Genomic DNA, 23,903 nt, shown 5'->3' with positions numbered 1-23,903 from the left:
TTTCTATATGCTCTCACAATAGGTACCTGAAGATGACAGACAATACAATGCTTGCTAATGGTTTCCCGCAATTTGCTTATTGTAACAGTTGTAAAACAAGTATAAAGTGGTTTAAAAAAAAAAAAAGATGATAAAGAGGCTATGCTCCAGGAAAGAAAACAAAAATATGAAGAGGAAGGCAAACCATAGATCAAGAAGCAAGCAAATATGAGTGACAATAGGGCCAACCAACGGTAAGAAATGGGCGGGTTGTAAGCCTGCTGTTTTTTTGGGAAGTCCACAAAAAGTTGTTGCAATAAGCAGCACCTGCTTTAGTGCTGGTGGCGCCCAGTGAGACAATTATTTTGGGCTCCCCATCAATGACCTTCTCCACAGATTCCCTCACTTCCACCCTACACCAGTGCCTCTTATCTCACTATAGCCCCTCTCCCACATACATTTCATTTGTTTTAAAGTGCTGATTGGGGTTGGCTTTACAAAGAAGACTGTATTTCTACAGAATCCTTGTGCTGTATTAGGATTTTAATGAATGAACTACAAGTTTTAAAAAAGGCTCTCTGTTTCAAAAACAGTGAGTTAATCACATATACAGTTCTGTGATTTGCATAGTACACATTCTTTATCCGCTACTTTATGATGAATCAAAACTGCCACTAGGCAACACTCCGATTTCACTTCAGCATGAACATTAATCACCAGAGTTATCTTGACATTTCTATTGTTGCCTGAAAACTGCTGGAGACTCCGTAAACTCTACAGCAGGCGCTAGTAAACCTATGTCATCTATAAACACGGCGCCCTCAAGGGCAGCGCCAGGTGCGGCTGCACCGCTCACACTGCCCTAAAGATGGCCCTGACAACAATACAGCTTATGACGTCTGGTAGATGAGACCTAAAAATGTCAGCCTTCTTTCTGAAGTTCCCTGGAAATGTGCATGATTTTACATTAAATACAAATGTTGCATGTATGACACAAATATTAATTGGCTATAATATATATATATATGTGGAACAGCAATTGAAAATTGTAGCTCTCTACTTTTTTTTTGCAGTGGATGACTAAGCAAGCCTTATCCACTGCATGCCACTACTAGTATGTACAATAATACATTTTCACCTCTGAAAAGATTTCATTTTCAAGAAGATTAAAAAAAAAAATCAGGAGGGACAGAATTCACAATAAAAGTTGAGTTATGCAGCGGTTGTTCATGCTGAGTTAAGGCGATTTTTTTTCAGAAAAAATTGCATTTTAGGATATTGCATCCTTAGCAAAATTAATGAGGAATGCAGAGTCTTAAAATACATCTTCACAGGTTTTTTCCTGAAAATTCTTTGCACCTTCACTGAACCTTACAAAATATGTTGATGTGAAGCACACATGAACCACATTTTAGAAAGTGATTTTGAAACAGTGAACATTTGATGACTATATTCCACCATTGATTCAACAAATTGGGAGGGCTCATTGGAGGATTCAGGTTGTTTGTACTCATGGCTGTAAGGCACACATTCGAGACATACTCCGCCATGGCTCTGAATTTAGTGAAATTTAGGGGTATTTACTGATAACCGGGTTAAGGTATTTATCGGGTGCGGCAGAGTGCAGAACACATAGAAATTGGAAAAAACAAGGAGAAATAAAGGTATTTCTCCTCGTTACGCCTCTCCAGGGGAGGTGTAGACTTTTGATACATTCCCAGGATTACAAGTCCTTGTAAATCTGGGAATACATGAAATTCCATGGGTGTTGCATGGAAACACCCACTGCAATGCCCATGGAATGCCTCTTTGACGCAGAGTAAGGCAAGGCAGCGACTTGCGCTGCTTTGATTTGCCTTACTCCATATCTACGAAGCCATGAAAAGCCACACAAGGTGGCTTTGCGTAGCCCCGTAGATATAGGTCTGCACTCTGCTCCGCTGGTGTATTAAAAAAAGTGACTCACCGGTGGCGCAATGGGCTTGTAAATAAGGCCCTGAATGTTTGGACGCAGGAACACCTGAAGCTTGGTCGACATATTTATGAGGACTTTACGTCCTGCTTACATCACGCAGCTTAGGGCAAACATGACACAAACCTCTCAGTCATTTTTATGAAGCCACGCAAAGCCACTTTGCATTGCTTCATATAAATATGAAGTAATGCAATGCAGTGCAAATTGCTGTGGTGCCTTACTCTGCACAAGGAAGGCATTCCATGGATGTTGCAGTGGGTGCTACCACACAACTCTCATGGTTTTTGACGCATTCCTAAATTTAGAAGGACTTGTAAACCTAGGACTTCATCAAAATCTTACTCTCCCCACGTGAGGAGTAACAAGGAGAAATATCTTTATTTCTTCTAGTTTTCTCCTCTTTCTACGTGTGCTGCATTCTGCAGCACACGTAGAAAGAGGAAAATGCCTCTATGGATTGCTTTTGTGCAGGAAGATACCCCTTCCTGCACAAAAACAATCCTGCCTGTGACGCAGGATGCAAGGGTGCCTGCAATGGCACTAGGCTGCCAAAATAATCCCAGCGCCGGGGGAAAGTACAGGAATGCACCGTATTGGATAAATACGTTGCATTCCTCCCCTTTCCCTGTGATGCAGGGCAGCGCAGCAAGATAACTTGCTGCGCTGAATTTTGCCACAATTCCAGTAAATGTGACCCATAATGTTTATTTTCATGTTTATGTATGCTTTCATTTCGTAGGTATATTTATGTATAGAGTATTTATGTAGCCAAATAAACTAATTGGAATTTAAACATTGAAGGAATAGCCAGAGGTAATAAAGTAAGACAACCATTTTACGCATGATGATAGGCTGAGGAATTAAATCAGAAACTTTATGCTGTGTTCTCTTTTTATAGTGAGGAAATTGGGCTCATCATTAAATTGCTGATATGGATAGCTCGATTTGCAGCTTTAAGAGAGAAGGGCTTGCCAACAAGTGTTATCCTTGATTTGAGGTTCCAAACAAGAGTCCCCTTTCGTATTAGCAGATGTTCTCTACAAAAAAGGTATTTGTAGAGGTTGTGTTTTATATGTTTAAAAGGTATACATGGACAACCAAACACATCAGTAACAGATGTGTAATAGATCATGAACGATAAAAAAAATATCAAGAAAGTACACAATTAAAATAAACTTATTATAGCTTAGTGAAAAGTAAAACCCAATTATCAATAAATGAATATAAAAAGACAAGCAAAACATGAAAATAGACTCAGCTAATCTAAAACATTTGAAGACTTCATAAAAATAAGCTACAAAATGGCAGCAAAAAAGTGAAAAACGATACAAATTGTAACAATCATGATAAATAATCCCTTCCTTTTATTTTTAGTATCCTTGGAACACATACTACCAGCTCAAAGTGTACATAAAACAGCGTATAAAAAGAAATCATACACTAGTGTCGGGCAACGAAAAAATCCTCCATCTGAACAATAAAAATGTTGTTCTTTTTTTAAACGGTTTTTGCCAATGGCTCCTAAGAGATTGGCATTCAAAGCCGTGGGCGAAGAGGGACTTTCCACAATTTCCTACAATTAGCACAATGCCACCACATTTAGAAGGAACAGCATCATTCAACCAGGCCCACTCGTACATTACTAGGCATAAACGTTTGACTTTAAAGTTACTTTGGATTGAAAGCAAACCTTAATGTCTCCTTAAGGAGTTTAACATTTTCTTCTAGAGGCCAAATCTAATCCGCCAGGCACACTCTGTACTATTCGAAGCCTGTAAATCTGATACTTGAGTAGGACTGAAGATAACGCCTTTGCATCATCCAGACACAATTTTATCAAAGTGACTACAGCACATGGTGCTCCTATTTAATAAAACTTAGAACCACTGTCCGATCAGTAACAACAGATTTATACCTGCATCTACACCTCATCCCACATTCTGTAGCTTTTGTGATTGGTAGCGCTGACCCGAAAAACTATGAGGCAAGTGTTGGAACAAAAAAGTCACCTACTTGGTAAGTGTGTTTGTGCCCCTGAGTGATCCCACTACATGTGAAACTGGAATCCTGACTTTTGTTTGGCCCAGCTAACAAGCTAAGCTAGCACGCAGGCTCTGGTCAATATGGTTCTGAGGTCCAGAACCAAGTATACCTTCTATTTTATCTTGGGACTAATGTCCATTTCCTGGGTTGTTGGTATAACCCAGTGGTGGAAACACACGGTATTTCGTTGATTATAGAACTTAACAACCTTTTTTCTCTGGTTCAGCCTACCTTACCACTTGTGTACAGTTCTGCTTACATGCAACACTGAGACACTTTTGTTGATATTCTTTGTGCAGATTGTGTGTGTGTGTGTGAGTGTGTGTGTGAGGTATGGCTAGAGGTAGAATTTGGCATTTTTGTGAGATTGTAGCTTGCTGGGACCAGCTGGGAGGTTGTAGTACAGCTTCCCCAGTCAGTGGACGTAGATTCCTACAGCAGAAGGAAGGCACCCCACACACTGAAGTGTGAGAGTATGGATTCTATTCTATTCAGAAGTAGGGATGTTCCTGGGTAGGGCCTGCTCCTGTTGTCTTTCCATGAGTCCTTCTTTAGGAAGGCTAATGACAACCATGTATAGATTCCATTGTGCTCATGTTTGAGGTACACCTGATTGGTGCCAGTATCATTGTCACCTGTCGTGAGAGCCAACACTGCCAGTTAGACCTCACACTGAACCGCATCCAAGTGAGCAGCTAACATGAGGCCTGAAATAACAGACTGAAAGACTGTGTCTTGGACTCTGAAAGATAATTCTACATCTTTTTTAGATAAACACATTTTTATTGATTTTGCTGAAAGAATACACCAGCCATTCAGCACTACACCATGAGAATCTAGGTTTACATAGAAGAATTTGCGCTACCCAGTTTACAGACACTAGTAAAAGCAAAACAGCATGAATTTGGACAATCCCTTTATGACTAAACCACACCCCCCAACCATTTCCCCCAGACTCTACGATATTTCTTGGGACACCCACGTGCCTCATACATGACTTTCTCCTGTGTGGCGCACCAGTCCACCCCAGTCCGCCATCGCCCAACACTCGGGGGTTCAGGGCATTTCCAGGAGGCCGCAATGTCCCTTTTGGCAACCACCATAGCTGTAGTGAAAAACAATTTCTCATTCCGAGACCCATCCAACCCATCAGGGATGCCCAGGATCATGTGCTTTGGGTCATGGGGGACCTCCCACCCTAAGACCTCGGTGAGTTCTTCCTCGATGTCCACCCAGAACCGCGTCAGGCGGGGGCAGGCCCATACCATATGGACCGAGTCAGCTGGGTCATGGCCACACCTAGTACAGGCGGAGGTCGGGCTGAACCCTGCCCGATGAAGACGCACTGGTGAGGTATGCGTCGTGTAAATATTTGAGCTGCACCAAGCGCAGCCTAGAGGATGCGGTGACCGTTTTGGGGGCCATGGGTGTCACGCCAATCCTCTTCCTCCAAGGTGCCCACCCAATCCTCCCACTGAGCCCGCAGTCGGTCTAGGGAAGTAGGGGTATTGTTGGTCAGTGTACTGTAAATGCGGGAGATGCCACCCTTCCCCAGGTCCCCAAACATAAACTGAGCCTCAGACGGGCTGTGATCAGGAAGCTGTGTACCTGTTGTAAGGTGTGTGTGGAGGGCGTGTCACAGTTGCAGATACCTTTAGAATTGTGATTGATGCAGTGAGTATCTATTCTGGAGGTCGCCAAAGGAACGCATGTGATCCCCCACCCATGCATCGCCTAATTGTGAAATACCTATAAGGTCCCAAGCCCTGAAGCCTTTCAGCTCATTAACCTCTTTGAGCCAGGTCCCCTGCCACAAGGGTGTACATTGGGTCAGTGTGTGTGTCCATTTGGTGTGCCGCAGCGCAGTCCACCAGGCCAATAACACAGAGCGTGTCACCTCTGGTAGACGAGAAGGAATAGGGGCCCCATACAACATGGATTGAGTCCTGGCGAGGCCCTATTCCCCCAATTCGAGCCTGTAAGCTGGGTCAGACCATCCCCCGTTGAACCAATCATGTATGGAGAGAAGTTGCATTGCAAGGTAATACAAATAAAGGTGAGTCATCCCTAGACCCCCGTCAAACATGGGGATCCTACAGACATTTAGCGCCAGTCAGGACCTACCTTTCCCCCACAGGAACCTGTTGGCCATGCTATCCAGTTCGCGGAACCAGGCCCTGGGAAAGCACATGGGGGTGTTATGAAGAACGTAGAGGAAGCCAGGAAGCACCATCATTTTAAAGAGGGCAACCCTCCCCATGGGTTCAGGGGCAATGACTACTACTTCTGGAGATCCGCCGTGGCCCGTTTCACCAGGGGTGTGAGGTTGAGGGCCCAGCTAAGCTCGGGGAGTACGGTCATCCATATCCCCAGGTATTTTAAGGATTGACCGCGAAGAGGTATATCGGATTGCCAATTGAAACATTCACAGGATAGGTGGAGGGGAACTCAGACCGATTTGTCAGGGTTGAACTGGAGGCCAGAGGCCCGTTCGAAGGAATGCAGAAGGCAGAGACAATGGGGGCCTGACCGGGCGGGATCTGCTAACTAGATGAGGACGTCATCTGCATAGAGGTCAATTTTGTCTGGCTCGGTGTTGGGCAATTCCCATCCCCACACGTGTTCGCATGTATGCATCAGTGACGCCAGGCACTCCATCACCAAAGCAAAGAGCAGGAGGAAAGGGGACAACCCTGCCTCGTTCCCCTGCAAACCGAGAAGGGCTCTGACAGAACCCCGTTCACCAGGACGCGAGCCCAAGGGAGGGTGTAAAGAACCTTGACCATGGCCCGAAAGCGGGAACCGATTCCCATCTTGTCACGGACATCCTCTAGAAACCCCCAATCCACCGAATCAGGCCTTCTCAAAGTCTACAAAAACAATCACAAGATACGGGGATGAGGAGATGACGGTGGGCCAAGGCTGATTGCAGTCTACGGAGACAATGACGGGTGCCGCGTGAGGGCATAAACCTGTACTGGTTGGGGTGAACCAGCGTAGACAAGTGGGGTTTGAGCCGCTGGGCGAGGATTGTGGCAAATAGTTTAACCTCGGTATTAATGAGAGAGATAGGGCATCAGTCTGCAAAACGTGACGAGGACGGCTGGGAATTAGGAAGAACTACAATGGTGGCCATGTCCGTCTCCTGAGGGAAGGAGCCGTTTTCAACAGCTTCCCGAAACAGTTCTGCAAGATGGGAGGTGAGAATATCCTGGTAGTGCACGTAATATTCTTGAGGGAGGCGGTCTGGTCCCGGTGACTTGCTGGAGGAAATAAGGACAATCGCTTCCCCGATCTCCTCTCGAGTGATAGGGCGGTCTAGATCAGCTTGAGTAACAGGGTCTAAACTCGGCAGGCGGCCACGCCCGACCTCCAGCAGGTCTGCGAGAGAAAGGGTTGGAGTTCTAGCCTCGTATAGTTGGCGGTAGTAGGTGGCAAAGGTACGGTCCATCTCTGCTGGGGAACGGCACATCGAACCATCCTGCGTCACAATCTCGGGAATTATATGGTTCGCCCTAGGGTATGTGGCAAGGCGGTGGAGGAGTGAGCCATTTTTATTGCCCCAACCATATACCCTGGCCGCGGAGGAGCACCAAAGGAGTTTGGCCGCCTCCAGCGATAACTGCTTGATCTCTGAGCGGAGCCGGGTAAGAAGTCTCGCATCGGAAGCATCTGGGGATCGGGCAGAGGCACGCTCAAGGCGCAGGGCCTGAGCCTCCCGTGTAGTAATTTGTTCCAATTGGGTCTGTCGCTGGAGCTTGAGTTGGCCCTTGGCGACCCCTCTAATCTGTGCGAATCATTACCGGGGAATGGTCGGAGATACCTCGTGGGAGGAGTGCGACATCCTGAATCAAGATAATCCTCCATCTTAAAGAGATTATCAATTGCCAACTCTTTGTGCACAAGATGTTATGAACTGACCTACGGTTTTCTGGTCATAGTATTTGCTTGCACAGCCTAATTGTAAGCTCCTGTACCTGTTTCCTTCCTGCAGCATCCACCCCAATTCTTTCAAAGAATAAATACATGTATTACAGAGTTCAGTGTGTGGCGTAGTCATTTGCGTGTGCCAGAGCTGGGGTGGATGCTACAACTGATGACGAGAATGGGATTCGTGCCCCAAAGAAACAAGACTGTTCTCCCTGAGAGTTTAATGCTAGGGTCCTCTTAACCACTTATTTCACTCCATTACCTGCAAGGTAGGTTCTTTAAATACTTGATGATCTTTTTGTCATCCACTTCTTTTAGAGTGTCTAAGAAATCGTCAAACGTTTTGATCTATGCAGTCGATCTGTCACAAAGGTTCTTTTGTCAGTGTTGAAGGGCGGTGGTAGTTTCAGAAACGCAGCAGCATTGTACTTCATACATCTTTCAGCAGCCAATGAAAAACTTCATGATTCTGAAGGCCTTTTGGTGTATTGGATGGCACCTGCTATTTTGCACGCATCTGCAGCTCACCTGGGCTTGGTCGTAGCATGCGTTTCTAGGTCGTGTGGCACTTTACTCGCTCGTGCGGTAAGTACTCGCTCGTGCGGTAAGTAAGTTTGTACTCTCTGCACCTGGTTGTCACTGCCTTCAGTGCTTCTTTTCACCTAGTCCTCTCTGCTTCTAGCGATTTCTTGCACCCGAGTGTCGCTGCCTTAAGCGCTTCTTCGTACTTGGTTGTCGCTGCCTTTAGTGTTTCTGCTTTGAATGCACAATGGCTCTGTGTTATGCTGTGGCGTAGTATCTCTTCTATCGGCATTACCAGTAGGTTTCTGGTGGGCTTTTGACTGTGCTTCCCTTTAAGGCCGTCTTCAAGGACCTTGTGTGAGCTATACCTGCATGTTGGCTCCACATACGTCAACCATAGCCTGCTGCATGGGGAGCATGTGGCACACACGTGCACTTTGCTAGACCTCCGTAACTCTCAGGGAGAGCAGTCTTGTTTTTTCAGAAATCACAGACCCTACTCGTTGCCAGTTGTAGTATCCACCCCAGCTCTTCGGCACGCAAATGACTATGCCACACATGGAGCTCTGTCATACATGTCTTTATTCTTCTGCATGCAATCATTAACTCTACCCACTGCATCATAGACTTTATTGAGACACCCACATACCTTCCAACTGATTACCTAACTCTGTAGGGAGTCCGCCTAGGACCACAAGGGTCCTACTTCACATGATCACATGACATTACACTGCCTATGATATTTCTCTTGCTTCTGTAGGTATGTAGTTGGTATGGGATTTGTAGAACGTGGCTAGAGCCCTTAGGTATACTTTGTATTATGAATCCCCATAATTGTGTGTAGTATTCCATTTTCGTGTGAGAGTAAAGTACTTTTCTTTTTACTAATATAAGCACTGGGTTAGATAGTTAGTTATTCGGTCTGTGGGTTGACTGTTTGAGTTCTGTGGCTCTACACCCAAACTATCTCCCTGAGAAGTCTGTGACTGCATGCCCTCACTTCCCTGAGAGTCAAGCACAGGCTTGCTAGGTTTGGTAGAGCTGTAACAAGGCAGACATAGGCCACCAAAGGCAAATGGCTTCAGTCACAAGGATTATGGCCCTGAAGCCCCTGGCTGACTCGTGGTGCCCCCCAACAGGGTGTGACAGCTTTCAATTGCTCACTGTGTTTGTGTTAGGTAGTTAGAGACTACATCTTTTAGTAGTGAAACTGGTTAGCATTTTCAAGTGACCTCATCTAGTTGCCCTAAAAGCAGGGCAGGACTGGCCATAGCGGGCACCGGGCAATTCCCTGGTGGGCCGGAGTGGTGGGGGGCGGTTTTGTGCCAGTGGGAAACAGTTTGGTCACTGAGGGTCGGTTTTGCAGCAGTGCTGCAATATCAGCCCCCTGTAACAAAAGAGGGAGCAGTGCTTCTTGCTGACTCCCCTCTCCCCACTGCAAAGACCGATCTAGCAGCAATCTTCCAGGGCTGGTTGCTGTTCTCAGTCTGGCCATGCCTAAAAGAAGGTAGATATAGGAGAAACCCTCAGTATGAGGAACAGAAAAGGAAGAAGAAAGAAAATCCCTATTCTGACTCTTTGAGACACATCTGACAAAAAAGATCAGAAAACACAATGGCTGCTCTCGTGCACTCATACGTTAGATCCTTGGCCATCCAGGAAAGAAGGTCCTCTCATGTGTTGACCAAAAATAATTTTAACTTATTATTTTAGAAGAGGCCTTCTCTTACAAATTCTTGCAACTTTTTAGTTGCATTCCTGTACACTATTTTGAGTGGCCACGGTTAGTCTGTTAGGGATCCTATGTTCCTCAATAACTTAATATCAAAGACAACCCTCTCTGTATCACAAATCCCTTTACTGCAAAAAATACTACATATCTTCCACAAAAAAAAATAATCAGCCACAATAAGGATAGCGTCTATGGGAAGGTATAATATGGAGAATGTGAGTGAAAAATAAAACAAAACACGCAGATGATGCCTTGTGAGGGTGACTGTGAAGTTTTGTTATAAAAATCTCTATTTTAAAGTTTGTTTCTAATGTCAGAATATTGGCATGTATAGCCAGGTATTCACAACTTCCTTAGTCTATTCCAAGAACTGATAAATATAAAACAGGATCTATAAATTAACCAACCTGCCCCAGTATTCTTGGATAATGATCAAAAGAAATGATAAATTAATTACGTTGTAGCAAAAAAAAAATAGCTTTAGATATATTCAATTATGGTCCTCTAAAGATCAGACAGTCTCATTGTTTGTCCAATACAGGAATGAATCTTGCATTGGTAGATTGATTTATGAAAACATTAATTATGGAATATAATAAATATGATAAAACACCTATTTATCATCATATACCTTCATTTATTTCATAAGATGCCTTAAAAATTGTATTAAAGGCACATGAAAACTGCATTTAGAGTAAAGCCTTCCGAAGCCAGAGTTTAAAGAGATGTATACCGCAACATTTCATCATTTCTTAGGAAGCTGGTGGCAGGAGTAAACAATGGTCACCATCCTTCAGGGTCCACAAATAGCATGTGGTCAACATGTAACCAACTTGTGGTTGCATGCTGCTCCAACGTATGGCTCCATCCAATCAAACTGACTCCTTGTCAGGGATCAGTATCTTTACAATGTGGATTCCAAGACCATCCAATGAGACAGTGAAGTTCTAACCTCATTTACCTAGCTTGATGCTGAAATTGTTGCTTTTATTATTGAGCACTTTTATGCTTTTTCTGGACTTGCCGTTCCAATTCTTCTTACAGAGCTCTTAATACCCATACACCATGGTCACCCGAACCATACATTGACACCAGACAGGGAGTAAGTGCACTGCACGCAAAACTGGAATCATGACCTTACTTTGGGCTAGCTAACATGTTAATCTAGTGTACACACTGAGTCATGACCTGTCTCATATGGTTCTGAGGTCCAAAGTCTGTTCTGTGACATGTAGGAGCATGCCAAATCTCTCTTATCATGGGACTAATGTCCATGCGCTGGGTTGTTGATATGAATAGGTGGTACCAGCATACCATATTTTCTGGATTATAGTACTGTACAAATCTTTTTTCTCTGGTTCAGTCTACTTGTCCCACTCGTGTAAAGTTCTACTTATATGTGACATCCAGACACTGACCTCTTGTATGCATATCTAGTGTATGTGAGAGATGTGGATAGTAGTATGGCTCTGCATTATTGTGACAGTATGTTTGGTGCGACCAGCAAAATCCATTTTAGGTTGCCCCTGGTTTGACGTTGCATAAGAAGAATTTTAGTAGGTCCGAGTACCGCTTCCCAACCAGCGGACCTGTAGTATCTGCATTCCTGCAGCAGAAAGGAGGAGCCCCAGACAATGACGTGAGTGTATGGAGGCAGGGCTACCCTTACAAATTCCATGATGGCTACTTTGTAGTGGATTGCCGAGTCCTGCCTTTTTTTTATGACAGGAGTCGTGTAAGTCAGACTATTCTGTTCTGAGAGGTAGGGCGTATTCTTAGGCACTGCCTGTCCCTTTTGTCTTTTTAAAAAGTCTGATGACAGCCAGGTTTAGAGTCTTCATACTCCATTTTGCTCATGTTTCTAATACATGGATCGTAGCTACATGTCATTAGCCACCATCATGCACAGAAAATACTAAAAGGTGAAGGAATCACCCCAAACTAACTCCTGCACATGGATCAACATCCCCTGAATGGAAAATCAGTGTAAAGGACCCAAACCCTCTCACTCTGTTTCTATTCCATGTTCCTAACCAAGAAAGACAGTACTCAGCAGAGAACAAGAAGTGCTACTGTGATCCAGGACTGGTGTCTCTCTGATACCCAGTGTTCTAGAGGCTGAGGGACATTACCTAAAATGTGTGTAACATATAGGATAGCTGTTGATCTGCCCGACACCTAGAAGCCTACCTGCCTGCTCAGAGAGCGAATGAGTGTGCCTGGCCCTAGAGGAGGAGAGACTGTCTAGGATGAGAAGTGTTCCCGGACTGAGGAGCACCCACTAGTGTGGATATGCCACAGAAGTATAACTGGTGCTAATCATAATTATGAGGGGTCGCCCAACTTCCCTGCATGGTTCATGTGGAGAATAGTGTGAAGTTTCGAAATCCCTCAAGTGACAACGTGCTGTTCTCCATCACCGTGCTGTAACTAGAGGGACCTGTTCTGCTGCTGCCCACGACATGCAGTGAGTCCTACAGGTCCCATAACACAGCTGTAGCAGAGGACGCATGCCAACGTGGAGGCAGTGACTCACAAAGATGAGCAAATGCTACCAAGTCCTAATGTGATATTCTTCACCTAACTGCAAGATTCAAGAGGTGAGGCCTCTACCCACTAACATAGATAACAAGCGAAAGAAAATCCCTATTCTGTCTCTCTATGGCATATCTGACAAAAAGCTCAGAAAATCTCAATGCTTGCTCGCATATACTTATATGTTATTTGAGGAGGACCTCTATGGTAAAGGCTGCTCATAGATTGAAGCACATCAGAATTCTCAGGAAGAAGGTCCCCTCATGTGTTCACAAAGGAGATCCTAACTTCAGATTTTCGAGGAGGGCAACCCTTACTAATGCTTGCAACTCTTTAGCAGCAATCCTCTATGCTATATTGAGTGACCAGGATCAGTCTGCCAGCTATCCCATCTTGTTCAATAACTTTATATGGAAGACAATGGTCGTCGTGCCACAAATATCTTTCGTACTAAGAATATTACAATTCAAAAATGAAAATAAAAAGCACCCTCAATCAGGATGAGCCTGTGGAAAGCCATTATATAGCGAATGTGATTGCAAAATAAAAAAAAAACACAGTTGCCTTGTGTGGGCGGCTGCGAAGGATTGGCCCACAAATCATTACTATTTTAAAGTTTGTTTTTAACTTCAGAAACCTTGGCATGTATAGCCAGGTAGTTACAACTTCATTACTCGGATGAAAGCAGGATCTATAAATTAACCAACCTGACAAATCTCGTTTTCTTGGATCGTGATCTAAAGACATGATAAATTAATTACCTGGAAGCAAATAATTAAAAAAATAGATATACTTTTAGAAGATGCATTCAATTATGTTACTGTTAAGAACAGACAGTCTCATTGTCTACCCGGTACAGGACCGATGATTTCACTCAGTTGTAAGTATGTATCTTCTGCTCCGGCCCATTTTAGTATCTCGCAATTATCTACTAGAACCCACTCTGGTCGGATGGAACTTTTTACTTGCCCAATAGCGTAGAGGGAATAAACACAATTATCAAAATTACTGTCCACAATTTGCCATAATCAAGGACGCGAAACTTAATCTCTTGGCTCTCTGGCTTTTATTATCAGCATAAAGATTTGAAGATACAGAGTCCTCAATACGAGGCACAACAAGTACATAGGCACTAACACAAATGCTACTCTACGAAGAATCCGCATACGGCTAAAAATAATTAAAAGCACTATTTCTAAAAGCATGAGGTAGAAAACTACCAAGCCAATGTCGATATTAGGGACACTGGACCATACCATCTCTGTCCCTACCCTGTACTAGATGACATCCCTACTTAGCAATCCCCAAGACCCTCAATCGAGTAAAAGGTGTCAGAGTGAAACTTCCTAAGAAGTCTTCACTTAGAGAGCTTGGTCTAAGTTGCCCCCTCTATCTCTTCGTCTAGCCTTCCTCTGCTCAGGGCCGCTCTGATCTGCCTCCACCCTCGGGGCGCTGTCCCTAATACAGAACCCCAAATCTCAGAACACGCCCTTTGCGCCTCCTCTTCTGCGGGGTCGACTTTCAGTAATTTTCCACAGAGCGCTGTCCAGTTCCATCGTCCATCGCTTGGCCTTGAGTCCCAGACGCCATCCGCACTAGGAGTTACGATTGGCACATTCCAATGCACTCCCATGTCTGGCTTTTGTCAATTTGTGAACAAAGAGCTTCTCTACTAACGAGCAACTGTCCTTGCACCTGGGGTGAGATCATGCAAGGCAGACATACTTCACATCTTTTAACTTGCAATTTACTACAGCCTAAAACCTCTACTGGAATAAATCCTTTTTGGCCTATTGCCCTTGGCTAACATAAGAAAATACCAGGCCTTTCGCCTCAACGATATATGCGAATTCTGGCCACTACTTCGGTTACACAAGCAGGTCTAAATCACAGTATTGACATTTACGTCTTTCTTTCATGTGTGGTCAAACTAAACAGTCTACAGACACGAATTCTAATCTACACGTTTTAACATCACATTGTTCAAAGGACTAAGCTCTATGCATTGCTTCAATATATACATAAGATGCTTGTACATAGCTAACACTTCTATTGAAATCGACATAGGTTATACAATTCTTAATACATTGCACACAAAAATACCTGAGTACACATTGATTATATGCGGGTGCCGACTAACAGTGAATATAACGCACCCCTACGATTTTCAACCTTCTAAGCGCTACATCAGTTCCCCCCTTTGATGACATCTGTCATCACACCACTACAATCCCCTCTTTCTGAACTGATTTAAACCGTACTAGTCATGGCTCCGCCATGTCGAATTCCCTCCATTCTTTTAAGACTCTCATATTGCTGCTCCTGGAGCTTCGCCATCCTTTTCTCGTTTGCCCTAAGAGCTCTCTCAACCTTGCCTCCTTGATACCACTTCCATGCCTTCACGCATCCCCACAAACAAATCACGCAAACTACAGCAATGATAATTGGCTTCAGCACTGATCCAAGAAATCCTCTTCCCAAATTCGCAAACCACGTTCCCACTCTTCCAAAGCCTTGTCCAATCTTCTCCCATACATTCTCCTCCGTCAAGTCTATAATCTCCTTGTGAATAGTTGTGATGTTATCTATGTACTTCCCTATCTCCTTCGTGTTGTCTGGAATATATGTGCAGCATTCTTGAACCTTCAATAATTTGCAGACTCCGCCTTCTTTGGCTAATAACACGTCTAACGCAAGGCGATTCTGCATAACCATATTTCGTATCGACAACATCTCTCCAGCCACCAACAACAAGGACCTCGCCGTGTTCATAGACAACTCATCAACTACAGTCGCCAACCTCCTGATCTTCACGTCATTCAACACCACACCCATACTAGGTATCATTGCTCCGTATATGTCCCCAATCACTGCACCTGCGTTTGCAGCCCTCCGTTTTCTAGAATGTCGCTTCGTCTCTAACAACTCCAAGTCCTCTGTGTGATAAATCTTCGGGAATATGATAGCCAAATAGCATATGCCATACCAATTTGCGGGTAGCCTGACATAAGCATTCTTCCCACAGACATAATACACTGTCGGAATCACTTCCACCGGACCTTGCATAAAACCCTTAACAGAAGCGTCCAGAGTGAAAGTCTGAGAACAGGTGCTATGTCCTACCGCAACCTTCTCTGTGGCCGATTGAGGCCGCCCAATGCATAAATTCCCTCTCTGCACTTCATCTAACGCTATTGGTCCATAACTTCCCTTTGACCTGTGAGCCCTCTCCTCCTCTGTCCAATCTACTGGACTATCTCCTGTGTCTCGTGTCTGGGTCAACTTTCTATACCTGTCTTCTACCTGATCAATGAATTTTTTCTCCGTCTCAGATAACGCACATGTCAGGTTATTCCTGTGAGCATGCGCCGTATCCAACTTCACAGTCGGTCTAAAATACTTCAGGAGTCTGTCCTCTTTCTTATAATAATCGTATTTGTTCAAATGCTTTATTGCTGGAACTTCAGGAAGTACCGTATCAAAATTCGAAAAGAAGTACTCGAACTGTCTCCTGTCATAAAATAGACTGAGCAATAAACTACAAGAAATCCCATATGTCAATGGGAGATGATGATACTTGATACCTTCATCCACTGAAGCAGGCAACTGCATACACACATAGCAATCCTTCACATCCATCGCATCAACATACTCTTACAGCAGCTTTGCATACGCGTTAAGCTTAAAATCACCCCTCGACAAATCCATGTGGAGTCTGCGATCATCCCTCAACTTCGATGTTCCCTGCTCTCTGATACTGATACCTCTCTGTTCTGTGGTAATAGGTGTGGGTGCTCCCTGAACCTTTCCCTCTTGCCTGTGAGCCACCATGTACGAACTTATCACTACTGCAAATATGGTGACTATCACAACTCCTATCAATGTGCCTATTATCAATTTAGCCCTACGATGTGGGTTTGCAGGATCTGCCATCTTCGGAATATACTCAGCGTCCAATACAGTCTCTGAAAAGGTAAGTCTCTTTCTCATTAATGTCTCTTTCGTGAACTTAGGCAACCCTCCCTAACTTTTCTTCGTTCTATAACGGAAAAATCCCTGATTTTGTTCTTCTTCCGCTCGGGTCTAGGTTATCTTCTTCTCTGCTTGCAACCCTCTCAAATCAATCCAACATAACCGCTGGTCCCAACAGCTCCAGGACTCCCTGCAATATTTCGAGCTTAAGAATGATCAGTTCTTGTGGGTCTGGCACAGTAGTGAACGTCGGGAACTCCAAATTGTCCAAGATCATACCTCGACTGACACTCAGGAAAGGCGGACTCGGAATATGAATTGTCAGAATTCCTTCGATCTCCAATCCCGGAACTTTCAACAACACTTCCACTCTCTGGAGCGGGACACTGTTGACCAATGTCATCGACCTCAATCTTCCCGTGCTCGGTAACCCTGGCATCAGTCACTTGATATGCCCACTCTGGTGAAGCATACTTCCGACTTGGCACTCTTGTTCACTTTGATCTTCTCACACCTTGAGGATTCTCCTCGTCGCCTGATTCTTCTTCTGGCTCCTCCGAAACTGGTGCAAGATCTGTGTCCGGTACCGACCTCAGGTTTACCCGGTTCTGTCTTGCGGGCCAAACCCTTTCTGCTTCGGTGGCACCTCCGGTCCTCCCTTCGATACCCTGTGCACTGATCTCCTCCTCTTCGGCAGAACTCGATTCCGTACTACCCACTGCACCTCTTGCTCCTTCGCCTGGTTCTGGGTCAGTACTTCTTTCACGTCCTTCCCCAACTCGATTCAGTGCATCATCAGCCGCTTCAGCAACCCTTACAGCTTGTCTGGCCCTCTCAGGTGATTCTATCGGCTCAGCTGGACTTTCGATCTCGAGAGGGGCTGTATCTTCTAAGGGTGCTGGGACTCGGCGGGTATGGGAAGCATGCACCCAGTTCGGTAGACCTCCACACTTGACAGCTGTGTTCGTAATGAGGATCACTTGAAACGGGCCGCGCCACCTTGCGTCCAAGCAACTCTTCCTCACGTGCTTGCGAACTAGGACCCAGTCGCCTGGACACAGGTCGTGGCACACGTCACTCGCAGCTGGAACCATTGCTGTCTGCACCTGCTGAGACACAGAACGGACCACGTCAGCAAGGCCTTTACAATAGTCCAGGATCATATCATCAGTGATATTTATCAGAGCAGTGGCAGGTATTGCAGGCAAACGCATCACTCTTCCCATGAGGATTTCATGGGGAGACAACCCAGTTCTTCTATCAGGCACACTTCGGAGGCTCATAAGGACCAAGGGTAATGCATCAGGCCACTTCAGAGACGTAGACGAACATACTTTCGCCATCCGAGCCTTCAGAGTTCCATTCACCTGCTCTACTATCCCTGAAGCTTCTGGTCTATAGCTACAATGTAGTCTCTGATCTATATTCAGGGCAGCACAAAGCAACTTCATAACTTCGCTATGGAAATGAGTTCCTCTGTCCGATTCAAAGGACGTCGGGAACCCGTACCTTGGAATGAGTTCTCTCAATAGTAGTTTTGCTACCGTGAGCGTGTCACATCTACGTGTAGGGTATGCCTCCACCCACCTGGAAAAGACACATACTATCACTAATATGTACCTCAACCCATTACACTTCGGCATTTCAACAAAATCCAGCTGCATCCTATTGAAAGGTCCTCCTGACCTCCCTATGTGGCTCAACGTCACAGCTGTCCTCTTTCCTACATTCATCTGTTGACACGTAACACACCTCTGGCACACGGTTTCAGCCACTGCCCGAAACTTTGGGTTGTACCAGGTCTGACGAAACACTCTCATCATTGCGTCTCTCCCAAGATGCACAGCACCATGTATCAGCCTCGCCATGGGGTTCAACAACTCTTCCGGCAACACTGCTCGTCCATCATTCGAAACCCATATATCCACATCTCCTTTCTCACATCCAGCTCGTATCCAACTGTCTCGCTCCTGATCAGAAACCCCTTCCTGAAGCTGTTTCAGTTCCTCCCAAGAGTCTGCCATTGCTAACATTTGATCATACACCAATTCCTTCTCAGTTTCTTCAATGTGAGTCCCCGTAAAATTGCATCCTTGCTCTGCACAAAACTAAGCTACTTCATCAGCATAGTTGTTACCCAACGAAACAAAATCATTCCCCTTCGTATGTGCAGCACATTTAACAACGGCAATTTTATCAGGGCCTTGCAATGCCTCAAGCAATTTTCGTACGTGGTCACCATTTCTTATAGGTGATCCTGACGACGTCATAAACCCTCTCTGGGACCATAGCTGTCCGAAGTCATGAACCACACCAAACCCATATTGGCTGTCCGTGTAAATCGTTACACGGATCTTCTCAGCTGCCAAACAGGCACGAGTCAAAGCAATGAGCTCGGCCACCTGCGCGGAGTGTACTCCTTCTAAACAAGCGGCTTCAACCACACCCGTGATGGTGCATACAGCAAACGCTGCTCTCAGTCGACCGACACTGTCTCTTAAACATGAACCGTCCACAAAGAAAATCTCATCTGAAACTGGGAGTGGTTCATCGACAATGTCAGGTCTCGGTTTGGTGCATAGTTCCGTAACGTCGAGACAATCATGGTCCTCACAATCTTCATTATCATCTATTTTGGGAACAGGTAACAATGTAGCAGGATTTAAAACAGCACACCTCTTCAATGTCACATTATCGGCTGCAAGGATAACTTGCTCATACCGAGTCAACCTATTGTTCGTGAGGTGCTGCGTTTTAGTCCTAGTCATTAACAATTCAACAGAATGTGGCACATGTACAGTAAGAGGATGACCCATCACAATGCTCTCACATCTCTCGATGCTGACACCTGTTGCCGCAACGGATCTGAGACATCCGGGCAACGCAGAAGCTACTGGATCTAAAGTAGCTGAGAAATAGGCAACTGGTCTACGGACACCTCCATGATTCTGAGTTAACACTGCTAATGCGCAACCTTCTCTTTCGCAGCAGAACAATGCAAATGCCTTGTTGTAATCCGGCATTCCCAACTCAGGAGCGCTACATAAGGCTTCTCTCAGCCTCAGAAATGATTTCAAACAGTCGTCGTCCCATGGTACCGGATCACTTACATCCTTTCGCGTCAGCCGCTGTAAAGGCTTCGCTTCAAAGGAAAAGTTTGGGATCCACTGGCGACAATAGCCCACCATTCCCAAAAACATTCTAACTTCCCTCTGCGTCGAGGGAACTGGCATTCTCAGAATCGCATCAATGCGATCTGGAGACACCTTCCTTTTACCCTTTTCGATTCTGTGCCCCAAATACTGTACCTCAGGTAAACAGTATTGCAACTTGCTTGGAGACACCTTGTGACCATTTTCTCCCAAGAAGTTCAGCAACGCAATTGTATCAGTCCTGCAAGCGTCTTCTGTTTCTGACGCAACAAGCAGGTCGTCAATGTATTGCACCAAAACAGAATTTCGCGGCAACACAAGACTTTTGAGATTCTTCTTTAGGAGCTGATTAAAAATCGATGGGCTCTCCGTATACCCCTGTGGGATACGACACCACATTAATATCCGATTATCTAATCTAAATGCAAAAAGAAATCTGCTCTCTTCGTGTAGGGGAATCGAAAAAAATGCTTGACACAAGTCAATCACCGTGAACCATCCAGCTTCACATGGGATCTGAAACAGTATCACAGATGGATTCGGTACCACTGGACAACATGGAACGACTATGTTGTTTATTTTCCGCAGGTCTTGCACTATCCTGAACTTCCCACTTGGTTTCTGCAATCCCATAATGGGCGAATTACATGGACTACCCATGATCTCCACCAGTATTCCCTGCCTAATCATAGACTCGATCACAGGTTTAATCCCTGCAATCGTCTCAGGGGATAATTTATACTGAGGTGTTCTCGGGAATTCCGCGTTTGGCTTAACCTGAATCTTCACTGGTTCCACTCCCCTGACTAAGCCAATCTCCTCTCCAATTAGGTCCCACACGTCAGCCGATACTGACTCCCTCAAATCCTGTGGAAGCTCCTCCACTGTCAAAGCTGGGTACATTTCCACGCACACCCGCTGATTTGCAACCTTAAAGGTCGCATCCTCATCTCTTGTCTGCACCTCTACTCCTTTCGGGGTACAGTAAATTGTGCAATTGAGCTTGCACAATAAGTCTCTCCCCAACAAACAAACAGGACTAGAATCGCACACCACGAACTGATGTCGATCCCTAAAGTTTCCTATCCTAACTGGAATCGGTTCTGTCAAGGGGCTAACTAGCCTTTTGTTCGCTACTCCAACCACTTGTATGCTTTCTCCAGAAAGGGCTACACCCGGAACTACTGCTGATCTTATAGTTGACCTGGTAGCCCCCGTATCAACCAAAAAGGTAGTAGGATGTCCGTCGAGTTCTGCTTCCACGAAGGGTCCTCTCTGATCCACCTCTAGAATGGCCCTAAGTATGCAATCATCGTCCTGGCCTAAACTCAACTGGGCCAGCAAATCCACATCTTTCTCCTCGCTTACTTCAAACATGGGCATCTGTAAATAAGTTCGAGCTCCCTGCTGTATGTTCTGTATTCTGGGTGGCTGGGGAACCTGCACTTGCGAGATGCCGGTCCCCCCTTGCATCATTCTCGGGACCGTCACCGTCTGTACCTGTTCCGCCCCAGGGACCTGACCCATTCCTCCCTCTATCTGTGGCTGATTATAGGGGTTCAAGGGACACTCGCGCCTCCAGTGTCCCACCTGGTGACACTGGTGACAAGCTGTCGTCTTTTTCAGTATTGCTACATCTATGCCTGTCCTAGGGTCTACGGGCCTCGGCCTCCCCTGACCCTGCACGTTCTGATTCCCTGTCTGGTAGTTTCCCTGTCTCCTTACCATTGGACCCCCATTCGGCGGTCCCTGAGCAGCTTGCATCTAAATGAGCAATAGGTTATCCTTCATCTTCTTGTGTTTCGACTCAATCTCATCCGTGCAGTACCTGGCGTACCGCAGGATTTCATCTACGGGCTTATTCTGCCAACAAATTAAATGCTGCTGTATCATGAGACTAACCTCGGGCTTCAAACCCAGCACGAACTTAGACACAAACTGTCCCATATCCTTCGTTTCCAGCTCATCTAGGCCACTGTATTGCTTAAAAGCCTTCAAAAGTCTCTCATAAAACTCATGTACTGTCTCCTTAGGCTCCTGCACCGTCCTGTCTATTTTCACCCAATCAATGTCTTGGGGTGAAACCTTCGATTTCAACCAGGTAATTACTTTCTCATACAGCCTCATCACCGCAGGCGATGGACCATTTGTAATCATATTCCTCTCAGGCTCATAGTCCGGCCAATCAACAGCAATTTTACATGCGTTCCACAGATCTCCTGGAACCACAATATCAAATAAGGTGTTCAGGTCTATCCACAATACCTTCGAAATCTTAACAAAACGCTCAACTTGCTTGTACCACTCTGCAGGCTTCTCCCTGAGCCTGGGAAAATCATTCGTAAATGATGCCAAATCCCCCCTGCTCCATGGTACATGCACATACCCTCCATTCGCCACTTCCCTCAGGGGAAAGGTCTTTGCTAGTAACAACCCTTCACCCGGGGTCCCTCCTTCCGCTCCCCTAGAGGTCTTTTTCTTAGACCATTTCTCTTCCCATTTATCCAGCGTCAGCCATGGCCGCATGGCTAGGACCAGTTCTCTGGCATGTGACCTCAATCCAACGACCCTCTTCTCCTCCAACTCTCGCTCAGTATAATGCATCCTATGGCTTCCTTGCAACACCCTAGTCTTGGATAAATCCACATCGTATTCCTTCGCCAATCCCCTCAATTTCTAGTGTGCCATTCGTGCTTTCCGCGTCACATCTTTCGCCACGAAAAACAGCTCATCTGGATTGTAAGATACTATCCTCTCAAGAGGTAGACTTCCATATATAATTTCATCTACCTCTGCCTTGAGCCTTACTATGTCTATCATCCCTGCCTTCAAGGCTCCTTTCAACACCTGACAACTTGCTCCACGTCCCTCATCATATTCGCATTCCGGTTCCTTCCCTCTCCTCTCTTCTGGTGTTTCTATGGGAGCAGAATAACTCTTAAAGTCATCTCGAGTTTTCTCTGCTTGGCCCACATTCCTGTTCAGGTGCCTCTCCGACGGTACCCATGACCTTAAATCTGATCTCGACTCCATCAGAGTCCTCGGCCTCTCCGATCTCTGGTCCTCTTCGCCCCTAGATGTATCTGACACCGCTGCTAATGGTGTACTCCAGTGGACAGGGCTTGGAGGTCGGGCCGTTGCCCCTTCCAACCCACTTTCCCCGCTTTCTCTCCTCGTCCTTTCTGCCACTCGTTCTGACCTCTCTCTTTCCTCTGATTCCGGACTGTATATCGACACAATCGGTCCAATGGTGACCGGTACCCTCAATGCATCCGGTAACCTCATCTCTCTTTCAATCCTCCCACTAGCCTCAGACTGACCCTGTGAACTCGCTGTTTCAAACGAAACCAACCCTTCTACTCGGGTCTCAGGTTGGATCGTTACCCTTCTAGCTTCTCCCCTCTCACCCCACCTATCATCCTCTCCGTCCGGATTATAAGGAGGTGGTCTCTCGTCTAACAGTCTTTGCAATACCCCATCATCGGAGTCACTCTCCTCTTCCTGTGCTTTCACATGCCTTATCCCCGTCGAGTCTATCAGCAAGGGATACAATTTCTCTTCCTCAATTGTCTGCACTCTCCATCTTTTCTCCGCTGCGTCCCACTTGGCATCCTGAAATGCCCTAATCGACTTCCTCATCCTCTCCTGACTTCTTCCCTTTTCCTTATCATGCGCTGCTCTAATCCACGCATGTAATGCTTCAAACTGTGCCGGTCTTGGCAAGGGTCTTAAGGACCCCATCACCGTCTTCAGTTGGTACAGCACTGCTAGTCTAAATGAGCCATACCTCGGGAACGCTAATTCCCCTTCACCTTGTGTAATCTTGTGCCAATTCTCAATCCAAACTATAGTATGTAACCCCACATTCTTTGCCATGTAATGTGCTGGGGTGTCCTCGGGAGGGGCTTCTTCTCCCTCACGCACGACCACATGTTTATCGCCTCTACACAATTCTCGCAAAACCCTGAGACACTTCATGATGCGCAAATTTGATCTCGCGCTCTATTTACTTCTTGTTCTTAAATCCTCCAATAACAGCGCGACTCACACCAACCGGCCTATC

This window comes from Triturus cristatus, chromosome 4_1 (genome assembly GCF_964204655.1).
Source record: "Triturus cristatus chromosome 4_1, aTriCri1.1, whole genome shotgun sequence".
Lineage (NCBI taxonomy): Eukaryota > Metazoa > Chordata > Amphibia > Caudata > Salamandridae > Triturus > Triturus cristatus.
Note: the sequence above shows the minus strand (reverse complement) of the source record.